This window comes from Dasypus novemcinctus, chromosome 10 (assembly GCF_030445035.2).
Source record: "Dasypus novemcinctus isolate mDasNov1 chromosome 10, mDasNov1.1.hap2, whole genome shotgun sequence".
NCBI lineage: Eukaryota > Metazoa > Chordata > Mammalia > Cingulata > Dasypodidae > Dasypus > Dasypus novemcinctus.
This window is the reverse complement of record NC_080682.1, coordinates 74145434-74164049: the sequence shown is the minus strand read 5'-3', so window position 1 is coordinate 74164049 and position 18616 is coordinate 74145434. Positions and strand designations below refer to the sequence as shown.

The 18616-nt window shown below is 48.2% G+C and overlaps 1 protein-coding gene across 8 annotated transcripts in view; it reads left to right on the top strand.

The window, feature by feature from the left end:
* NAV2 (neuron navigator 2) overlaps window positions 1–18616 on the top strand; it is a 741011-nt gene that overhangs the window by 347812 nt on the left and 374583 nt on the right. The window lies entirely within an intron of this gene.

Genomic DNA, 18616 nt, shown 5'->3' with positions numbered 1-18616 from the left:
CCCTCCTGCTTTTTTCCTCTCCTTCTCCTGGTAGAAGGGAGTGGGGGCATGCTCTATTTTCTTTGCATTTGGTCAGTAGGGACTTTTGGGGAAAGGCAGACCTGACGGATGTGACTGTCCCGGTTAGCAGAGGCGGGAAGCCAGAGAGGAGGTGGTTTGGGGTTTGTGTCGGGATAGTGGCAACAGGCCAGCTGACCTTTTTGGCAAGTGCTTCTCTGCTGACACTGTCTCCACCTTCTCCTAGAGCTTTCTCTGGTCAGAGGCTAGAGCTCAACATATTCCTAGCCTTTCTGGTGGAGGCATTGGAACTGGAAGCTAATTGTAAGCAGACTTCTGGAACTCTGGGCTGGAGAAGGCCCTCAAATAGATTAAGCTCCCATGCCAGGCTGATAAGCATGCCCCTTGCTGCTGTACTTGCTAAACATTTTTGGAAGCTGACAGGGTTGAGTGATGGCGTGTGGGAGGAAGGCGAGGTTTCCTCGGGCCTGTCTCTGCTGGGGTTTTATGCATCCACTCTCCTTTTCTGTTGTAAGCTCTGGGATCTGCCCAGCGGGCTCTGAAATGGGTATAGACCCTGCGGGACACTCCTGGGGGGTTTTCCCCTTCATTCTGGGAGGTAGGGCTTATGAGGTAGGGTAGGCAGTGCATAGGAGGCCAGAGCAGTGACTCAGGATGTGACACACACCCTCGAGCCTGATGAGGGGGATTCAACAAAGGAGAGGGAAAGTGGAGGCTGAGATTGTTCATACCCAGGCAGCTCATGTCCTGTTGCCCATTTGACCCTTCCTTTAACAAGTATCATTGGAGGACGTGCGGTGGGCAGACTCTGGAAAGGTGATTCATCATCCTCTGCCCTGAAAAATGTCCTCTCCCTTCTCCCTGGGGGCTGGCATGGTCCTATTCTCTTAAGACTTTGCTTCCCTCCCTCACCCTTGGTGCACAGTTCCCAGACCCCCACCCCCACCCCCCATTCCACTTCTCCTGCCCTCAGTGGGTTCTTGTGCACTGACCCCGAGAACAGTTTGGATGGACTGTTGTGGGAATTGGCCACTCACGGTGGCTGTCTGGTTTTTGCCTGCTTGCCCTCTTTTCCTCAGTGTCCAGGGGTCCTGGGGACTCTTCCCTGTGCCAGGTGGCAGATCCTTGTTCTCTTCACAGCCCATCCTGTCATCAAAGTGACTTTGGCCAAAGGAACTTTGCCTTATTTAGACAGCCCACACTCTGACTTACATAGTGCCCAGCCTACAGCTAGAGGACAGTGTCTGACTTGCAATCTGGTAGCCCCTCCACCCCAAAGTATCATTGAAGGATACTCAGGAAATGATAAGTTAAATGGAAAATGATGTCTTTCTCTTCCTTCCCTTTTATTCAGTCGAACCTAATAAGTCTTATTATACCCATTTTGCACAGGAGGACCATGGAGGCAAAGAGAAGATGAGTCCCAGTGAGGGGCAGTGGTAGAACTAGAACTTGGGCAGTCTGGTTCTGGATTTCATGCTCTCTTAACCACAATGCCATAAGGTTTCTCCATAGAAATTGTCTGATAACTTGCGGACCCTGATTTCTAAGGCCAGTGCTCTAACCATTAAGCTAGATGAGGTCAGTGAAGCTCAGCAAAATTCAGGAACAGGCTTCAGGCCAGCCAGTGTGGCAGAGCAGAGACTCCAGCCCAGGCTGGCCTGGCCTCCAGGTCTGTGGCCTTGCCACTTTCCTTAGCTGCCTTCCTCCTCGTCCTCTTGCAGAGCCTCAGGGCTTTAAGACATGGCCTGGGCCTTGGGGATTTTGTAATCTAGTCTGGAGGCCTGACTGCTGTGCCCAGGACAACAGGGCACCATGCCGGGAGGCCTGAGAGGGGTGCTTGGGGTGGGTGCCCTACGCCTTCCAAGGGAGGGGAAGAGCGATGGTGCCTGAAGAAGAGCAGAGGGCCCCCTGGAGGAGGCAGGAGGTGTGCCCGGCTTCAAGCACAGGTGGGTGGGGAGGAGAGCAGGTGCAAATGAGCATGACCTGCAGCAGAGCAGAGCAGGAGCTGAGGCCACTGAAGGGAAGCTGATACCTTCCTGTTCAAAAGGTGACAATGAGGAAAGAACAGAGGCTTTGCCGACAAAGGACTGGGTTTGCGTGATAACTTCCTGGTGGCTAGGAATTCTGACTGTGCACGGCTGTGGTCAAGAGGAGCTGGGGAGATGGTACCCCTGAAGGACCCGCTTTACAACAGACCCTTGGGAAATGACAGTGATTGGTATTATTAGCCTGGGGTTCAGAATATTTAACATGGTAGTTACAGGGAAAAGGGGGCAGTTCTTGGAAGGGAGTGCGTAGCCTTGTTTTATTATACAATTCTGCTGTCAGCCAAGGACAGCCCAAGCCTGCTCTCCATCTCCATCAAGGGCGAAGAGACCTAACTTAGCCTGCAAATAGCCCTTAGGTGCAGGCCCACGTCAACCCTCCAAGCCTCTCACCTTGTATCTTTCCCACAAACTTACAGATGAGTCTCGACCCCCGGTGGAGGAAACTAGGCTCTGCAGCAGAGCCTCATATCCTTGAATTCCCTTCCTGGTACTGGCATACCTGGGCCTTCCCTCCAAGAATGGACTTTTATAGCGTGTGTTCTGTTAACGTGTCCTATAAATTATGACCATGTGCAAAGATTGTTTTAAAGACATGCTCTGTGTTAGCTCAGAAACCCTGTCCAGCCGACCTTAAGATAAGGAACGTTCATGAGCTATTTGAGGAGAGCTGCTAGCCTATTTTTAAGAAGAGCTACAGAAAAAAAATAAAATATATATTTAGATATTTTAATATAAAACTTCGATATTTCCTGTTTTTAGGGCCTGGTGGTCAACTTGCAACTCATTTCTTCAAAAAAGTAATTAGAACTGATTGAAATCCTCTGTGGGTGTTTTAGATGTTTAAAAGAAAGCTCGTGCAAGGCTCTTAGGAAGGAGCGTGCAGCTCAAGCTCACAACCTGTTGCAAGTTTGCCCCTTTGTGTTTTGATTAGAACCTTTGCTCCATTATCAAAGTTTGATTGTGGCTTTGATTAGTGCATTTTTCAGCTATTATGTTATTCCCTTTCTTCTGTTTCTCAGTTCTTGGAGGGGATTGTGTAGCATGGTTATCTGCCAACATGCAGGGATGTTTATATTCACATATTATTGCTTATTCCATGGGTTAATTTTCTGAAGACACTTTAAAGGTAGTACTGGGGGCTTATTTAGGGTATCATTACGTGTGTATATATATTTGCATATAAATACATCTACTTCTGGATATGTGTATATCCATGTATATACACACACATATATAAATATATACACATGGAATAGCTTAAAGTAATGAGCACATGTAAGCACACACACATCAAAGGCCAGGCTGGAGGCGCTATGGTCTAATTTCTTGCTTTTGGAAAGTGGTTTGCTTCCCACTTATCACACTTTTCTTCCTGTGTGACCAGACTGAAGCACCAAATCTTTGTGTCCCATTTTATTTACGTACTAGCTATGAGGGATGTAAACCTTGAAAGAGGTGTTTTAATCAGGCCTTAATGAAGCTCCTGACAGCAGTCTGAAAAAGCCAAATCACCCAGCGAGATTTTGGCCTAAGGTCAGATATTCTTATTACTTAGAATTCACCTCAGCAGCAAAGGAAGGGAGCATTTACAGAGCATCTGTTATATGCCAGATGGTCTTCAGTGCTCTTCATAGATATGAATTTGAGACACATGAAACCCTGTAAAATATAAAATTGTCTCCCCCATTTTACATGAAGAAGGTATGGAAAGTTATCACTTGGAGGCAATTTTACATGGTAAATTCCGCTTCATTGAGACATAGACCTGGGCTCAAATCCAGGCTTTGGGCAAGTTATTTAACATCTCTAAACCTCAGTTTCCTCATTTATAAAATTAAAATAGTGATATTTATAGGTTGGCTGTGAAAATTCAGTGAGCTAATACAGGTAGTTTGCTAAGCACTTAGTAAGCAAAGGAATGTGTTATTGCATATTTATATTACCCAGGGTGTTGGGAAACCAGATCTGCTCGTCTCAAGCCCAGGTTCTTTCCATACACTTGGTGCCTCCTAAGTGAGTTACTGATGACAAGGAAGGACAGATGGTATGCGCTATGAGAGCAGAAAAAGGCTTTTGTTAGCTGAGTGGGGAGCGAGGGTCGTTTAGGAGTAGTGTGCAGCCCTCCAAAGAGGTCATACCCGGAGTTGTTGAACGGAGTCTCCATATTTTGGTCCCAGACGTGCCATCTCTACAGCACTAACCAAGCTGAGGGACCTGCTGCAAAAAAAATCTGTGGAAACCTCCTTTCTACACCCAGTCTGAGCTGGCCCTGTGAGGATGGTGGAGTGGAACTGACCGATCTGATGGCCCAGCCCAGGTCAAGACCAAGAATAGGACTTTCCATTGGTTGGGTCCTCTCAATGGCTCGTTATTGTTCTGAGGGCAGAAGCGAATCCCTCTTCTGTCCCAGCTGGCACGGGTGTGATGGGAATTGGCTACTAAGCCTTGTAATCGGTTTGACCATTCAGGTGCCCTGAGGCATGGCCATCTGCCTAATGGAGTTTCACCATCTCAGCCTCAGAATCGACTTCAATGGTGACTCTGTCTCTTGGTCAAATTGTTTAAGGGGACGGACTATGTGTTCCTAGAATGTCTTGGGCCATGTGATATTAGGAACAAAACTTGGTCAGGCTTTTGTGCTTTAGTCTATACTAGACAATAGTGAGTGACACTATAAAGTTTTTCTCAGGAACCCCAAGTCACCCACACAGAACCTAAAGAATGACTCATGATGTCGTGCCCCATTTCCCAAGGAAAACAGTCCCTCTCTTGTGTTTTGTGAACAATGGCCATGTGGCCTCAGAAAATTTTTGTTTCTCCTTTCAAGTAAAGCCTTAATACCTTCAGTGAGTGATTTTTTTTTTCTTTACTAGAGAAGTTGTGAGTTTATAGAACAATCATACATAATATACAGGTCCCAGGTACAACCTATTATTAACATCTTGCATTGGTGTGGAACATTTGTTACAACTGATGATAGCACATTTTTTATTGTACTATTAACTAGAGTCCATGGTTTAACTTAGGCTTCCCTTCAGTAAATTTTAGGTTGTTTCAACCCCTCATCTCAGTGGGAGAGTGAAGACAGGGTGGAAATGGGGGTTTGGTCAGGATAGGTATGAGCTGACCTCTCAGGGTTCTCTGAGGGCCCTTGAACAAAATCAGTTATTCATGGCAGTGAGGTGCAAAAAAAGATCATTTTGATAATGGTAACTGACACCAATGGAGCACATCCTCTATACTGGCATCATGCAACGCACCATACATGTCCATGCGGTCGAGCTACTTCCTGAGGAGAAATTGAAGTGGTGCTCTGGGAGTCAGCAATTTTGGTTCTAGTTCTGTCTCCTCTGACATTTTGCTGCATGACCTTTAACAAGTCACATCGTCTTTCTGAGCTTCACTTATCTTGTCTGTAAAATGGAGAGGATAATGCCATTCTTCTTTCTTTTTTTTTCTTTCATGTTTTTTTTAATTGATTTTGTAAAAATATTACATTAAAAAAATATATGAGGTCCCATTCAACCCCACCACCCCCACCCCACCACTCCCCCCCACCCAGCAACATTCACTCCCATCATCATGACACATCCATTGCATTTGGTAAGTACATCTCTGGGCATCTCTGCACCTCATGGTCAATGGTCCACATCATGGCCCATACTCTCCCCCATTCCATCCAGTGGGCTCTGGGTAGATTTACAATGTCTGGTGATTGCCCCTGAAGCACCGCCCAGGGCAACTCCAAGTCCCAAAGGCACCTCCACATCTCATCTCTTCCTGCCATTCCCCATACCCATCAGCCACCATGTCCACTTTTCCCACTCCAGTGCTACCTTTTCTCTGTGGACCTTGGATTGGTTGTGTCCGTTGCACCTCTTTGTCAAGAGGAGGCTCAGATTCCACATGGATACTGGATGCAATCCTCCTGCTTTCAGTTGTAGGCTCTCTAGGCGCCATGGTGTGGTGGTTGTCCTTCTTCAACTCCATCTTAGCTGAGTGAGGTGAGTCCAATAAATCCGATTGTAGGAGCTGGAGTCTGTTGAGGCTCAGGGCCTGGCTATCATATTGTCAGTCCAAAGATTCAAATCCCCTAATTATATCTTAAACCCCAACACTAACTACAATTCCAGTAAAGTAGCATGAAAGTCTTATGAAAAGAGATCCCATCTGAGTCCAGTTTCATCACACAGAAACACCAGCTCCAAAGAAGGGCCATCTGACATGGCAGTGAACCCCTTCTGCCATGACCATAGAACCCATGGGTCTCTTCAGCCCTCCAAGGAACCAATACCTGGGGATTGTATCTACTTTATCTGTCTCTTAGACTCTGCTCAGTTGTGCATAAGGGCAATCCTTCTGACAGCCTCCAGACTCTTTTTTAGAGACTCGTAGCCATATAAACTCATTTCTCCTTTCCTTTTCCCCCTTACATTAGGTCAAACAGCATTTTAAAGTCATGTTATTATATGTAGACAGGGATATTCTGCTGATCCGCATTGAACCTTCAATTCAAGGTCATTTTCCAGTTGCATCATCAGTTGGTAGTTGATAGTGATCCCTCGGTGCAAGGGAGGCTCATACCCGGGTGTCATGTCCCACACTGGGGGGAAGGCATTGCATTTACATGCTGAGTTTGGCTTCGAGACTGGCCACATTTGAGTAACATGAAGGCTGTCAGGAGGAAATTCCCAGGCACAGTGCTGCTCTAGGCTTTGTTCTTATTTCAGGCATATAGGCTCACAAACATAGTCATTGGTATCAGGGGCTCACTGTTGGACCCTCAGTCCTTCCTGGTCCTTGCCGCTGCACCTGGGGGACTGCCGCTGCTCCCCTAGGAACCACGACAGAGCACCCCCGAATGCTATTCTTCTTTCTATGCAGAGGTATTGTGGAGATGAATAGATGTAATTATTATGAGCAAGGCGCTGATTTAAGCTTCTTATATCCTATTTAGGTTACCCTTAGAGGAAACCAAAGCCGAGAGAATTTAAGCTTCTATTCCAAGAAGCACAACTGGTAAATGGTAAAACCAGAATTTGTTTGACCCCAAAGTCAAGATTCATAAATAGCAAGTATGAATTATCTGAAAAGGCATTGTTAATACTGAACCAAAGCAAATTGCTCTAAAATTTCCTTTGGCTTGGTACTCATGCCATATGCCGTTTTTACTCTCCTTCCCACCCCCCATTCCAACCCCCCAGTTTGAAAATAAAGCATGCTTTCAATATTAAATACATATTAGGTGCTTAATAATATCAGTTAAACCCTTCTGGGATATGTAACATTCCTGAGGCCACAAGACAATAGCTATTTTGCCCACTAAGTGTTATCACTAAGTATAAGTGGCAGGGCTGGCTCTGAACCGAGGAAGGGAAAAATTGGGAATTCATTTCAAAAGTGTTGTTTTGGCAGGAGGATGCAATCATGAGTTCTATTGATATAATATGGTTCATTCTTTAAGACAACAGGCCTGGCTGGGATCTTCAAAACTGTCAATGTCATGAAAGACAAAATAACTTAAAAGGCAGGTGGGGGACTATTCTGGAAAAAGAAACTAAAGTGTTATGAAAACCAAATCCAACGAGAGGTTCTTGACTGAATCCTGGATGTGCAACACAACAAAAGCAAGAAAGGTCATTTGGAGGCAATTGGGGACACTTGAACGTAGATTGTATGGTAATATTATTCTATCAGTGTTAAGGGTATTGGGGTTATGTAAGGAAATGTCCTTTTTCTTGGGAGATCCATGTTAAAATATTTAGAGGTGAAGTGTCTTGATGTCAGCAACTAATTCTCAAATGGTTCAGGAAAAAAAGTGAGAATATCTCCAGAGAAGAGAAAGCAAATGTAAAATGTTAACACCTGGTGAATTTCAGAGACGTTATAAGGACATTGGATGTGTAATCCTTTCAACTTTTCTGTAGGTTTGAAAATTTTCCAAATAAAAATTGGGAAACAAAACGAAGCCCCAGCTGAATAGTGTATGTTACCAATCCCTTTGATATTTATGTTGTACCCATGAGAATGTAAATGACGTAGGGTTTTTTGTTTGGTTAACTGGTTTTGGGGGAGGTTTGTTTTTTGGTCAACTCTTTTACAACAGCCTGGCCAAGTTTGTTTCACTAGGTTTAGGATCTGGGTTCCTTATCTCCTTTCTGGTGTAGTGTGAGAATCTTGGCTTAATTTTTTATTCTCTCATGAAAATGGTTGCTGACATTTTATGGAAATCACAAGATCCAGTTTGATTCAGTATTCTCTTGTAAAAATCTAAGATGTATCCAAGTTTGCAAAGATAAAATTTTTATAAATGAAGAAACTAAAATTAAATTAAAACCCCTGGTTGAACCCCACTAGGCCAGGCACTAAGAAGGTAAAGAGTGTGAGTAGAGGTAAGCTTTTTTCTCCGCTTCAACCTTCTTTCTCTCCCCACAATAGGTCTCCTTTGCCTGGCTTAAGCCTCCTTGCCTTTTGCACATTCAAGTTCAGCATTAGTGTCTCCTCCTCCAGGAAGCCTTCTGCCACCACTATGGTCCCGATGCAGTGTTTCTCCTATTGGCTCTCACAGCCTGCTCTGGAGCACCCACAGCGGGGCCCTAATGGCTTATTTATTGCGAGGCCATGACTTCATTGAGTTCAGGATGTGTCTGTCTTGATACCGGATGGCCCAGCACAGAATCTATACATGGTAGTTACTTAGTATTTTCAGAAGAAAAGAAATGGGGAGGGGAGAAAGAGTAGGATTTGAAAAACAAGAGTGTGTAAGTAGATATTAAGCACCAGCTGTGTGCATGAAGTTGCGCCTATACCATGTGGAGCCTGCAGAACTCCCACCTGTGATGTGAACTGAGAAGTGCATGTGAGTGGTGAGTGGCGGAGCGTAGGAGACACAGAGCGGCCAACGGAACAGTGGCTGAGGTCAAGTCAAAGCTCTCCAACACAAGATCTTTGGGAAGCTCGCCTGCTCTGGCTGAGTAGAGGGAGGAGGCAGATCCCTTTACACAAGGCTAATTACAATGTCCAGCCTGGCTGCTCCAATAGCGCAATGTCTGTCAGGTGTGATAACGGTGGTGCAGAAGACTGGAAGGGTTGAACGGGGGGAGAAGGCCATGGACTTTGGCAGAAAGAGGGTTTCAGTTGGTTGGATAGAGGGCAGGGTTTATGGAGGCCCGGGAGAGGACAAGGCTTCCAGGAATAATGAATGCAGCAACCATTTCTGGGTCAGCTCCATACGTTATTTCTTTTTTTTTTTTAAGATTTATTTTTTTTATTTATTTTCTCTCCCCTTCCCCCCCGCCCCCCCGCTCCAGTTGTCTGCTCTCTGTGTCCATTTGCTATGTGTTCTTCTGTGACTGCTCCTATTCTTATCAGTGGCACCAGAAATCTGTGTCTCTTTTTGTTGCGTCATCTTGTTGTGTCAGCTCTCCATGTGTGCGGCGCCATTCCTGGGCAGGCTGCTCTTTCTTTCGAGTTGGGTGACTCTCCTTATGGGGTGCACTCCTTGCACGTGGGGCTCCCCTATGTGGGGGACACCACTGCGTGGCACGGCACTCCTTGCGCACATCAGCATTGCGCATGGGCCAGCTCCACACGGGTCAAGGAGGCCCTGGGTTTGAACCGCGGGCCTCCCATGTGGTAGACGGACGCCCTATCCATTGGGCCAAGTCCGCTTCCCACCATACGTTATTTCCTTTCATCCTCACCCTAACTTTCTGAGTGGATATCACTAGGTCAGTTTTATCAGTGAGATGTTAGTGAGGAGCCCAGCCTGAGAGAGGCAGAGGGACTCATTTAGGTGTCACAGCTGGCATGGCCAGAGACAGGATTCAAACCCAGGTCTTTTTAATCCCCAAACCTTTTATCTAGCAGTGTTTACAAGAGATCTGAGCCCCATGCTTAAGTATTGCTTCAGACAATCGAAACTTGGGATGCTCTTCTTCTGGAAGTCTGCTCCCCATTTTCCTTGACCTCGGCACTCCCCACATTCCTTACTCATGGGGCCTCCTTCTGTGCCTCTCCCGGCCTGTCGCCAGAGCTCTGCATGTATAGAACAAGAAGCCCCCTTGCTTTTGCCCATGCCCTGCTGCAATCTGGAAACACTCTTCTCCCACTGCTGTCGCCTCTGCCCCCACCCCAGGTTACGCCTGCTACTGAGCCCTGCAGGCCCCTGTGCCTGACAGCTGGAGGACTCCCGCCCTCCTGCCAGGTGCTGCTGGGCTGCAGCTCGCAGAGAGTCCTCAGTTCATGCCGATTTGCTTTTATTCTTTTTTTATATTTTTTAATTTTTTATTTCTCTCCTCTCCCCCTCCCCCCCAGTTGTCTGCTCGTTGTGTCCATTCGCTGTGCGTTCTTCTGTAACCACTTCTATCCTTATCAGCAGTACCAGGAATCTGTGTGTTTTTTTGCTGCGTCATCTTGTTGTGTCAGCTCTCCCTGTGTGCGGCGCCATTCCTGGGCAGGCTGCACTTTCTTTCGCGCTGGGTGGCTCTCCTTATGGGCGCACTCCTTGTGCGAGGGGCTCCCCTACGCGGAGGACACCCCTGTGTGGCAGAGCACTCCTTGCGTGCATCAGCGCTGCGCATGGGCCAGCTCCACACCAGTCAAGGAGGCCTGGGGTTTGAACCACGGACCTCCCATGTGGTAGGCAGACGCCCTATCCATTGGGCCAATTCCGCTTCCCTGCTTTGATTCTTTTCAGACCTGGGAGTGATGCACGTTTTCATCAAAATGTGTGGACTGCAAGCATCCTAGAGCCGGCAGACCTTCCCATGCATAAGCCTGGGTTGTTAGCAGTCTCTGGACCACAGACGGCAAGCCCTGGATGTATAAATGCCATTTAGGTGGCAGAAGTAGATTGAGGATAATGAGGCTTACTTGGGATGTCTGCTTAGTGATCTGTGCTTCTAAGGACTCAGAGACCTGGAAGTCTGAGCCAATGGAGAATTTTGAGGCCATCTATTCCCACAGCTCCATTGTACAGAAGGGAAAACTGTGACCCAGACAGGGGCCAGGCTTGCTGGAGGTCACCCAGCTCTCAAGGGCAGAGCAAAAAGTGGAACCCAGTCCCCTGACTCCAGATGCAGTGTTCTTTCCTCCTGACTTAGGGCGATCAGGTGTTCTGCTCTGAAAAGCCTGGTGGTTTAAAGAATTGGAACCAGCCCTAGATGCTCTGTTCTTTTCCCTCCTTCTACCAAGTAGTTAAAATGAGTTTTCTTAATTCCTTCATGTCAGAAAACTTTTGCATTTGGCTTAAGGAATCAGAAAGCCAGGACCTCTTTGTGGATGGTGTAATTGTGGCCATGGGCCTCACTGAATGCCTCCCACTCGACATACATAGTCTCCTTTAGAAGTCCATGCTCTTCTGCCTCGTCTTTTAGATCCTCCAGACTGGAAGTCATAGATATCTGGGTTTATTTACTAACCAGCTAACTCCCCCAGTCCTAGTGTAGGACTTGGAATGCAGAAGGCACTCAATAAACAGTTGTTTAACTGCAGCTTGATTGACAAGTCAGCCCTGCCATGCGTGAGTTTCCTCAGGGATAGTAAGAGCTTGGGTTGTGCAGATCAAAGCAGTTTGTAAAAAAGTGTCTGGCACAAGGTAGATACCCTCACCGTCATTTACTGAGCATTTACTATATACTGACACTGTTCTAAGCTTTTTATATGGATTTTCTCATTTAATCATGCCAAGAGCAATTGCCTCTGAGATAGGCACTTCTTTTATTGTCTCCGTTTTACAGATGAACCCAGGCACAGAGAGCAGAAGCAACTTGCCCTAGGTCACACACCTAATGAATGGAGGAGCCAGGCCTGGAACTGCAGAGCTTGCCTCCTTACACACTACGTGTGCCTCCCCCTGCGCTGCGCTTAACTAAACCCACATCTAGTTGAGGGTGACGAAGTTAGGGCACAGGGAGGGAAGACGACTTGTTTAAGGGCCTCCAGCAAATGCGAGGAGTAAAACACAGCTAAAACTTGCCTTTTAAAGTTGCCTGTGGCTGTGTCTTTAAAAGACGATGCCTGTCTGCTGGGAAAGGACAAGTCGTCTAGTCCCTGGAAGCGCTCCTCAGCTGGAGACGGTCACCAGGGATCCGTGACTCCCAGCTGCCTGGGGCTGTGAGGCTTGTCTCTTTGGTTTCTGCTTCCTGATCCTTTAGAATGGTTCCTTCTGTGGGGTGCAGGGCAGAGACCAATATAGATTTGACCTAGTCCTTAGAAATGTTTACCTGGCTAAAAATATGCTGGCTTTGTTGTATTTTTAGCAAAATTTAGATTTGAAGTGTATGACGTGCCCATGCCTATGTATTAGGCATGAACTGTTGGTACATTTTGTAACAGGAAGCTGCTGGTTTTCCATTCCAAAGAACTGGAATACGGTCAGAAATTTGTCATTTGCAAATGCCAACTCTCACCGCATTCCTCTGCTGTTTGTAAGAGCGTCTCGTCACCTGGACTGAAGGAAGCAGGCCATGGGCGAGGCGCAGGCTGGCCGGGCCGCCTGGGTGCATTCTCCAGGTCTAGTGACTTCCAAGTGACCTCTGCCTGGCTCTCCTCAATGTGTTGCCTTTGGATTCACATATGGCCAGACGGGGCACTTATTTTAGAACTGGAAGGAGAGGGGGATGTATCAATAAAGAAAAAAAAAAAATACGGGAAAGGAAAAAATCCATTCAGCTGTTTTAAAATATCTCTCCCTTGTCAGGGCAGATTATTTTTGTTTCTTAAAAACAACTGGTAATTTTCTCTTTGAAATAATACTGGAAAGGAAAGTGTATGTGACTGTGAAAAAGGATGGGCCACGACAGTGGCCTATGGTGTCACCACCCTGCCTTCTTCACCCAGAAGAGGTCATTTACCCCAACCTTCCCAAGTGTCCCCTGCTCCTGACTCACAGCTCAAGAACCTTGCAACTAGACCATGAAGACTCTGTTTTCCTGCCCGTCATTCTATAGATGGGGAAGCTGAGCCTCAGGGCCTTTGCACTTGCTGCCCTTTCTGCCTGAAATGTTCTTTCCTGGATATCAGCGGGCTCACTCCCTTAACACCAGTCTTTGCTGAGGTGTCACCTTATGGAAAGTACCTTTTCAGACATCCTGTGTAAAGTATCAACACCAATCCTTCCTTTTATATCGCACCGCCTTGCTTAATTTTCTTCCAGAGCCAGAGCAGTTTTCTCCTGACATGTTATGTATTTGTGTGTTTTTCCCTTCTAGCCTGTCAGTTCCATGAGAGCAAGGACTTTGCCTGTCTTGTTCACAGCTGGAGCTCCCACACCTAGGGCAGTGCCCGGCACAGTGTAAATGCTCACCAGATATTTATTGACTGAATGACAGGAACTGGTGCAAGTTCCAGGCAGAGCTAGCATCCAGGTCTGCCTTCACCCCATGGCTCTTAATTCACAGCCACTCGAGACCCTTTTAGTCCCCTCGGCAAAGGCAGGGCAGCCATTCCCACAGTCTGAACAGAGCCCAACGCCCACAGTCCTTTGCTATTTGAACTTCTTCCAACTCTCTTCAAGTCCCCAAAATTGCATTGCATGATTCCAGCAGCTAGTTGTGAAAGAGGCAGACTGCATCCCGGGGTACCAAGGAGAGGGACTCGCTCAGGTGGCATTGCTAGGCTTGCCATTCCACCTCCAAAGTCCACGGAAGCCTTCTCAATGGGCAGGTGCTGAGAAAATCTAATCTGCCCACATTTCTTTAAATCATGCTGCGGTTGTACACTGATTTGGGGAAATCCCATTCATAAGCTCAGAGCAGATTGACTGAGCTCTTCAGCCAGGTGTTTGGTGACGTTATTGTCTAACACTGCGGTAGAGGCTTTTTAACCTTGTCCCCTGTAAGTCAGGGCCATTTAAAAGCCACACACATGGTCACTGGTGCCCTGGAAACCTTCTGTCCTCTTGCATGCCACATGTTAGCTGGGGCTCGGCCACCACAGGTGGAAGAAGAGGACGTGGTGGCAGGAGAGAAGAGGAGGAAGGCGTGCAGGGAGTCGGGGCGGGCTTTTTACCCATGCCCCTGCTTCCTTAGACTTATTTCACCTAACTGTCCAAGATGTCTGGAGGAGGGAGCTCCCCAGCCACCCTCAAATCCAGACTTTCCCTTGAGTAGTGACAGGGAGGCTGCTGTCCTGTGACTGAAAGATGACGAGTCTGACACTGAGCAGGTGTGTGTATGTGTTTGTGCATTTGTACGGGGGCATGTGAGTATACATACATGTGTGCATGTGGATGTGCATAGGTGTGCATGGGTGTCTGAATTTGTATATGCACTATAAGTGCATGTATACAAGTATGTCTGGTTTTGTGCATGTGTGTGAGTATGTTTCCAGGTACTCCTTGTAGTACGACCATTTTGACCCCTGGAATTGCTGTAGCATATGAGGCTGTGTGGTGAAGTGGAAAGAGCTCTGTACTTGGAGTCAAGAAACTTGAGTTCTCTCTCTAGATCCCACATAAATAAGGTGCACGACCCTGGGCATATGTTCAGTGATTCTTCACCAGGAGCGTGCGGAGTTGTGTAAACAACACACCAAATGTCTCCCTTGCAGATAGGAGTCTGGGGTTGGTTTTGGTGTTGGTAGGTTTTTAGGACTCTGTACCAATTCTGATGCATACTCTGGGTTCCGTCTCCTGAATTTGAGACCAGTCCTTTCAGAGACATCAGGATAGTGAAGTGGAGAAGAGCGACTGGTTACAACCATCCAGATCTGAGAACTTGGATCTCGGTTCTGCCCAGCAGGGCAGCCTTAGGTGAGTTGCTAAATCTGTCCCTGCTTCCTCATCTGCTCTATAGGCATGAGTGCCAACAACCTCACAGGGCTGGTCTGAGCATGAATATGATCGTGTGCATGAAGCATGTGGCAAGTACCTGGCATGTGATGAGTACTCTGTAAATGTTAGTTATAGGGTATGTTTGTGTGTGTGTGTGTGTGTGTGTTTGTTTTCTGCTATACCCTAATATATGGGTGGAAACATCTCAAGAAAACTCCAAGGCAAAATGCAGACAAGAAATGAGATGGTGACGCTCAGTTATATTAATATATTACTTACTTGGCATTGAGGAAACCAGCTAATTTATTCTTTCAGATAGCCACTAACAGGAAAGGGAATGTCCAAAGAATGGTCTTGGGTGGTAAGAGAGATGTGGAGTCATCTCTTCTTCCATGACAGTGGTTCTTAAATTTCATTGTGTCAGTGCTATCTGGGCAGCCTGTTAAATATGCAAAATCTTGGCCCCCAGTCTCAGATTGAGTTTGCAGATCTGGGGTGAGGCCCAAGAATTTGCATTTTTACAAGCATTGCCAGGTGAATATGCCCTGCATGGTTGGCAGCGCCCACTCTCACAAAGATTGATCCAGAGCTCAAGATCAAATTGGAGGACTGAGGGAAAGAGGATGCTGGTAACTTGGGGCAGTCAGGACTGGGGTCCTAGAAGAAGGGAGAGGAGCTAAAATTCAGATGCCTGCAAGAGCGTGAGAATTCAGGGAGCATATTGTGCTCTGTGTGATGAACAGATGGCAGAGGGCCTTGGTGCACGGAAGCCCCGGTTCCTCCCCCTGCTGCTTCGTGGGCTGGCGCGACACCGGGATGCCGGCCCTGGGAGGGCTGGCAGGACTCTGGTGACGGCACTGAACCTGGGCACCTGTCCCTCATCCTCTGCTTCATGCCAACCCTGGCTGCTTTAAGCTCCCTGATCATACTCCAAGAATTTAGCATCTCTCTCTCTATGTCTTCATTTAGAATCCAGAATGAGGAGCAACTCTGGGTGGGAAATCTGTAAGGGCGAAGTAGACTGACATTCTTGGGCCCCCGGAGTGAGGTAGCAGATAGAGCACCAGAACTGGTGAGGAGTTTGGAATCTGAGTGCCAGTTCTCCTTATTACAGGCTGTGTGACCACAGAGGGGCCTCCGTGGAGCCCCCATGTCCCCACGAGAATGCCCGAACCAGGACATCCACCAGCAGTGACCTGCTGGTCACAGGAAGAGCAAACTTCCCGGGGTCTTCAGTGGATGGGGAAGACCCAGAAATAAGAAGGGGTAATGGATAAACAAAGGACATTTATTTTGTACCTAGGATGTGCCAGGTTCCAAGCTCCTTGCTTACATGATTTATCTCAGCACCCACCTTAGGAGGTAGATACCGTTAGCCTCCTTTTACAGATGAAGAGAGGCCAGAACGGGGCGGTGGCTTGCCTAGCCCCCCTGCTACGACTTGGCAAAGCCCAGGCTGGAACTCCCTTGTGTCTGGCTGCATGAAGGTCACACACAGCGTGGGGGGGTGGGGGGGTGACGTGCTTCCCGGCCCTCAGGCGCAGCCCTCGGAAGCCCGGCTGCCCCAGGCGGGGTGGGGGCGCAGTGTGGGCAGAGCGCCCTGAGTCCCATGACTTGCGGGGCATTTCCGTGCCCTCTGTCAACAATCCGGCCTTCAGTAATGTTGCGCTGGCAGCCGGCTGCCCTCACCACAGCCAGACCCTCCACCCACATAGGTGAAGGCTGCGGCCAAGGGCACCCTGGACAGGGAGGAGGAAGTGCCCTCCAGGGGGCCTGCGGCAGAGCCGCTGAATGGCCCCATTGAGCCACCGGGGGCAGGACGACAATGGGCCGCTGGGGCTCTCGGTCCGTCCGCCGAGGTGAGCGGGCCGGGGCTGGGCAGGCAGGGCTGGCTCGGAGGCCAGACGCTGCCTTCCAGGGCTGCGAGCCAGCGCCTCTGACGTGCTCTGAAATGCCAGCTCTGCTTAATGGGGAGCAGCTGGAGCAGGCTCTGCATTCCTGCCCTACCAGGAAGGCGAGTGGCCGCTTCCCCCGCCACGGCGGGCTCTGGGCCTGCTCCCTGCCTGGCGCTGCTCGCCCTTCCTGCTGCGCGACATGGAGAGCTGTGGGCAGCCCTTTCCAGGCTCTGCTCAGTAACACCCCGCAGCAGCTTGGGGCACCCACACAGCTGGGGTTGCCAGATGAAATACAAGGTGCCTAGTTAAATTGGAATTTCAGGTAAATAATCATTTTCTAGTTTAAATATGAAACCAATATTGATACAGGATAAAGCCTGAACCAAGATACGGGCTCACTTGGTGTGTCCTGGGACACTCCTATACTAAAATATTTCATGTTGCTTTTCTGAAATTCAGATTTAACTGGACATCCTGTATTTTGATTTGCTAAATCAGGCAGCCCTACCCAGTGGAGCCATGGTGGCTGCCCATCTGGGGTCACTGGGACTTCACCAAGTTTTCCCTGACGCCACCCAGGTCGGGGGTGGGGAGGACGAGGCCTCTCTTCTGCCCACTGTCCGCCTCCCACGTCCTGTACATTAAAGGCCCGGTGCTTAGTAGGTGCTGACACCAAAAGGCAGCCTTTGCCCCTGTGGTTTCCCAGCCGCCTTCTCAGGAGCCGCATCTTTCTCCTCCAGTTCTTACCCTGGGATGGGAAGCTTTGAATTTCAGGGACTATTTCCTGAGCACCTACGGATAACACTGGCTTGAGCCCTGGCGATTTATTTAATGGTGAATGAGGTGGATGTGATACCTGCCCCCAAAGCAGTTTATAGGCCCGAAGGGGAGACCTGCAGTTAAACAAAAGAGCAACCACAATGCAGGGTCTTAAACATTGGGGGGGCAGGGCACAGAAGGGCTCTCAGAAAACCTAAAAGGACAGCTAGCTCACCCACACAAAGGATACATACAGGTCTTGGAGTCTGAGGTTCAAGTTGAAATCCTGAGCTAACTAGCTGTGTGGCCCTGCCAATTCATTCAACCTCTCAGCCTTGGTTTTCCTCACCTATAATATTCCTTGCCTCCCTTTAAGGACAGTGCGAGATTCCAAGTAAAATGTCATCTCTGAACATGTATGATCAACCATGGGATTCTAGATGGAACAAACATGTGTGTGTTTCTGGGGATAAGGGCATAGGTTTTGAAGGAGAGGGGAAATACAGGGGGGACCTTACCTCCTCCGAGCCCCTCTACACTGACCCGCTCAACGTGCTGATTCCATTTCTAGTTACATCTTTGGGCATTATTGTCACCCTTTTAAAGCATTCTCCTGCCATCTCAGAGGAATAACAGGTACATGTATAGAATTTTACTGTTAGCAAAGCATACTGATTACAGCATGGGCTGGGGATTTGCACTCGCCTGGTTTTAGACCTCCAGTGAGTACTTAACTTTCCTGTGCTTTGGTTTCCTCTGTAAAATGGGCTTCATGGGCAGGATTGAGAGGATGGAGAGAGACCGTTCACAGTCAGTACTTAGTACAGAGCTTAGCAAGTAGCAAGCCCAGTAAGTGGGCTCATGTGAGTTTCATACAGTAATTATCAGGTGGCGATGGAGGCGCAGAGAGGTTAGGTAACCAGCCCAAGGAAGCACAGCCAGAAGGAGCAGCTGTGGGAGAATATAGCCTTGGCTTCTAGGAGGAGGCCACTCACACAGCCTTTGGGGGGACTCCGTTCTAGCATTCAGCTGACTCTCTGGGGACTAGCTAGTCCCAGGCCCTCCTTGCCCAGTCAGTCTGCTCTCTGACCTCAGTCCAGATGCCAGGGAGTCTCCCA